Source organism: Eschrichtius robustus, chromosome 6, assembly GCF_028021215.1.
Source record: "Eschrichtius robustus isolate mEscRob2 chromosome 6, mEscRob2.pri, whole genome shotgun sequence".
NCBI classification, from domain to species: Eukaryota; Metazoa; Chordata; class Mammalia; order Artiodactyla; family Eschrichtiidae; genus Eschrichtius; species Eschrichtius robustus.
In genome coordinates, this window is record NC_090829.1 from 100353198 (window position 1) to 100358071 (window position 4874).

At 39.1% G+C, this 4874-nt stretch overlaps 1 pseudogene; it reads right to left on the bottom strand.

The window, feature by feature from the left end:
* Nucleotides 1-859: 859 nt before the first annotated feature.
* On the bottom strand, nt 860-1407 carry LOC137766668 (large ribosomal subunit protein eL19-like; annotated as a pseudogene).
* Nucleotides 1408-4874: the final 3467 nt, after the last annotated feature.

A 4874-nucleotide genomic window follows, 5' to 3' on the forward strand; every position in this document is an offset into this window, starting at 1 on the left:
GTTGTGTTAGTTTCTGCAAACTAAATCTCAAATATTAATAGAGAAATATGAGTCGTAGGGAAGTAGGAAGTTGAGGGAAGTCCAAATAGAGTAGCAGGGAATAAGGGTACCTAGATAATTTAAATCAGGGAACGTGTCCAGATCTAGTTGAACTTTATTCTTTGGTTGGAATGACTTCTGTAAGTGACTTACGAAGTACTATTGGTGATGTTTAAAGAATATTGGAGAGAAATGCCAAAATACAACTAAAGACTTTTATATCTTGGCAGAAAAAAATGCAGAAATTTGCACTAGATGAAAATACGTATAGTTACACCAACTGGCATCTGAAAATCAAGGGTGGCCATTTATTGGATTGGGAACAACTTAGCACAAGGCTTGGGTGACGTGTTACAAGGCATTACACTCCACATTATCTTCTTTTTTATTTATCTTTCTTAAGTCAACAATTTGGATGAATAGAGTTTTATACTGTAATCGAAGTCACAAACGTCACAAATCTGGAAGGAATAATTAGCATGCATCATGACATACTAAGAGCCAACAGAACTCAACAGGTTAAATCAAATTGGTTGAAGCTAATAGGATGAAATGTAACTAAAGATGAACGTAAAATCCTATATTTCAGTTCAGTAAATCAATAGCCCATAAACAGAGAGAGGGAGATCTCATTGAACAGTAGTTCATGTGAAAAAGACTCAGATTTTTAATTGGTTGAATGTTCAACATATCCAAAGAGCTGACAGAAAAATAAATGCAATTCATTTTTTCCACCTCAGGCAGATAAAGGCTTGTTTTATCAAATGATGGATCTATACAATTGCAGAGGCCACTATGTACAGACAAGAGATGGAGAGCTTTAGTTGTTGGTCTCATTCCTCGTGATCTCTTCCTGCTTGGTTTGGAGTTGCTCTCAGAGGGCTTCCTTGATCTTAGACCTCAGTCTGGTCAGCCAGCTGCATCTTGCTGGGCTTGTCTGTTTTCAGCTTGTGGAAGTGTTCCGTGCGAATCCACTTGTTTTTAAACATGTTCCCCTTCACCTTCAGGTGCTGGCTGTGATATATGTGGTGGTCAGTCTTCTTAGATTCATGGTATCTTCTGAGCAGCCAATGCAGAATTCTCATCCAGGTTACCTCCTCAGGCATTTGAACAATGATAGTACATTTTGCATGCCCATGTCCCCATCCCTGCCCTTGAGACAGGCCAAGGTGTTTTTCCAGCATTGAGCCCAGGAATGGACAGTTAAAGGTTTCCAGATGATCAGCCCATCTTAGATCAGCTTCCCAATCCGTTGTTGGGAATTGGCATTGGTGATTTCGTTGGTCTCATTTGGGTCTGACCAGACCTCTTTTTGCTGCAGTGAAGGATAGTGGAGGTGAGCCTCTTTTGAAGCCTCATGGCTGCAATTCAGTTTTCAATTAGCCATTTTAGTGACCAGATCACAGGAGGTAACTAGTCCTGTTGTAACTTGGCAGTGACTCTTGTTTGAAGGGTCCATCCAACACACACTTACCTAGCACTTCCCAAAGTAGCTGATCAGTGCTACATAGTAACAAAGGTAAACAAAGACTTGAAGAGCTTTTTGTTTAACATTTTATCATATTTGTATTTAATTCTGGTGCCACATTTTTGAGATATTGATGAACTGTAACATAACTGAATGAAGGGGAGTTTTATTTATTTCAATATTTGTGTTATACAGGGTTAACGCCTGACCCAGCAAGGACCCTCCTGGACCCCATTTCTAGGCTACAACCAGCACTGTTGGACTAGTCACTGCCTGGGTCATAGCAGTTGTTAAATATTTTGAATATAACCCTGAACCTATTGAAATGTTAGGGCTGCAAGATATAGAAACTAATGAGTGTCTGCTCTACTCACAAACTCTTTCAGTTTCTGGGAAGACTCAAATATGTCAGGGCAGGTTCAAGCCGCATGAGCTGGCCATTCTGGCCATGGGTGATTGGACCAGGGATAGACACTGCACCCAAGCTGAGCCAATGAGTTTCTCTCTTCAGAAACTTGACCTGAAAGACACAGCAGTTGGGACTTGTTGGGGCTGAGTCACCATAATGACATCATTGCCCAAAGGGGAAGGTCCATGAATTCCTGGTTCTACCCTATCCAGGGTTTGGATGTTTAACTCTTCCAGTAGTAGCTTTCCAATAAATTCCCATTATTGCGTACATTTGCTAGAGTAGCTGTTTCTTGTAACCAGAACTCTTAACTAATATCCTATATTAGCATGTGGAATGACTACTACTCGTTGTCTTGTTCACAGCCTCCAGCACCAAGCATGGTGCCCAGCATGGATTAGACACTCAAGAAATATTTGCTGCCTCAATAAACAGCTCTCTGTAGGAAGGAGAAGAGCACCTTGAATCTATCTATCTATCTATCTATCTATCTATCTATCTATCTATCATCTATCTATCTATCTATCTATCTATCTATCTATCTATCTATCTGATTTGAATAAATATATAGGGTTGAAAATGGGGACATTTCATCCACATTGCTTGAGTATGTATGGTCTCTGGAGGAAAAACAAATTTATGTGCCTCTTGCTTTTATGGCATTTTTTCTTTCTTTCTTTCTTTCTTTATTTTTGGCTGTGTTGGGTCTTCGTTTCTGTGCGAGGGCTTTCTCTAGTTGCGGCAAGTGGGGGCCACTCTTCATCGCGGTGCGAGGGCCTCTCACTATCGCGGCCTCTCTTGTTGCGGAGCACAGGCTCCAGACGCGCAGGCTCAGCAATTGTGGCTCACGGGCCTAGCTGCTCCGCGGCATGTGGGATCTTCCCAGACCAGGGCTCGAACCCGTGTCCCCTGCATTGGCAGGCAGATTCTCAACCACTGCGCCACCAGGGAGGCCCCCGTGCCTCTTGCTTTTGCTCGTAATTTTTTCTTCATTACAGTTTCCTCCCAACTAAAAAAAATAATAATAATAATAATTTGTGTTATAAAGTAGTAGTGCTTAGAAATGCTTATATGTTGATGAAATGGATGGATAAAAATCCTTTACAACAACCCTGCAAAGCAGATGTTATTCCTTCTTAGGGAGGTGAAAAGCAAGGTCTAAGAGAGGTCAAGTCACCCACCTACAGTCACACAGCTAATTAGTAGCAAAGTCTGAATTTTGAACTCATCTCTGTTTGACTCCGAAAATCCAGGCTTTTTCTAATGTGCCAATCATCTCATTGTATTCAAATAAATACTTTCCTTTTGTGATTTATTTATGTAAGAATATGAAAAGACCTATAAGGATACAAACATTTAAAATACATTTAACTATACTTATGGACTCTTTTATATGGAAAAAAATGAAAATATACTAAACAAAATATAAAATTTGATAAATAGCAAATAATCCTGTGTACAATATAAGATATTTGAAATTTGTTCTTTGTTTCTTCAGATATGCCTACTTTTTTTCTAACTTGTTCCCTACAGCCTGGAACTTTATTATATATATAATTCTAGTAAGAGTATGTGAAATTATAGCTTTCAAAATAAATATGGTTTTTATGAGTGAATAAAAAGCACTGTATATGAACTTCTAGGGAAAATATAAATCATTTACTTTAATAGGCTCAAGGAAATAACAACAAGCAGGCTTGTGATTGATATGATAATGGATATGCACATAAATATATTTCATAGAAAATAAAATACACAAGGAGTAAGAATACGTTAGTATTTTAGACTGCATAATTTCTCTGAAGACATTATCACAAGCACCAAAACCTTGGGAGTTTGGGATTGACATGTACACACTGCTATATTTAAAACAGATAACCAACAAGGACCTACTGTATAGCACAGGGAACTCTGCTCAATATTCTATAATAACCTAAATGGGAAACGAATTCAAAAAATAATAGATACATGTATATGTATAACTGAATCACTTTGCTGTACACCTGAAATTAACACATCGTTAATCAACTATACTCCAATGTAAAATTTTAAAAAATTAAAAAAAAAAAAAGTCACCGTAGTAGCCACTTCCATAGCTTCAATTGACAAGTGTTGGTTTGTGGTTCATTAAATGCATGTTTCATTGAAAAAGCATGAATACTACTTTTGAATATTCCCCTTGCCCACCCAAAACAACCTGGCCATCATCCAACAGAAGGGAAAATGTGATCCCTCAGAAGAGATTTTATTATACCAATTATATTGTAATCATTTTTTCTTAAAATGAAAGCGGACTATTGCATGAACTTTTCTACATTGGTTTTGAAAACACACACACACAACATCACCACCACCACCACCAACAGCAGCAGCAACAAAAACTTCTAAGCAGTGACCTGTAGTCTGGACAATACTTGGTCAACATCTTAAAGTGCTAGAACTCCGGGACTGCTGGGGAGAAGTGCTTGGTATTTAGCATGAAAGCCTTGGCTGTTTCTTAGAGGAATATGTGTTTGGTTTTGATTTCAGCTTAATATGATTCAGTGGCTGGAAACGCGACTGCTAAACTAACAGCCAACACGAACAAGTCTTTCAGCTGGGAGAGGGTCGTGCAGGGATTAGGCTCAGGTGTTGGGAGAAGGGTTAGGAAGGGTGGGTTTCTGTGATCTGTGAAGTTCATTGGCAAGGGCTAAAATGCTGGCTGGCAATGATGGGAATATGATCTTAAACAAATTTTGTGGGGAAGAAAAGTATTTTAAAACATTCTTTAGGCCTTTGGTTTTGAGACAGGAGATAGATGGGCTCCAGGCTAGGCATTTACAACTAGACTCCTGTTAACTTTTCCTGAGGAAGGAGGCAGGTGGGCTCTAGGCTAGATATTTACAACCAGCCTCCCATTTGCACTTCGAGATAGGAAAAAACCAACAGGGACAGGGTAAATAGCCGGACTTTGGACAC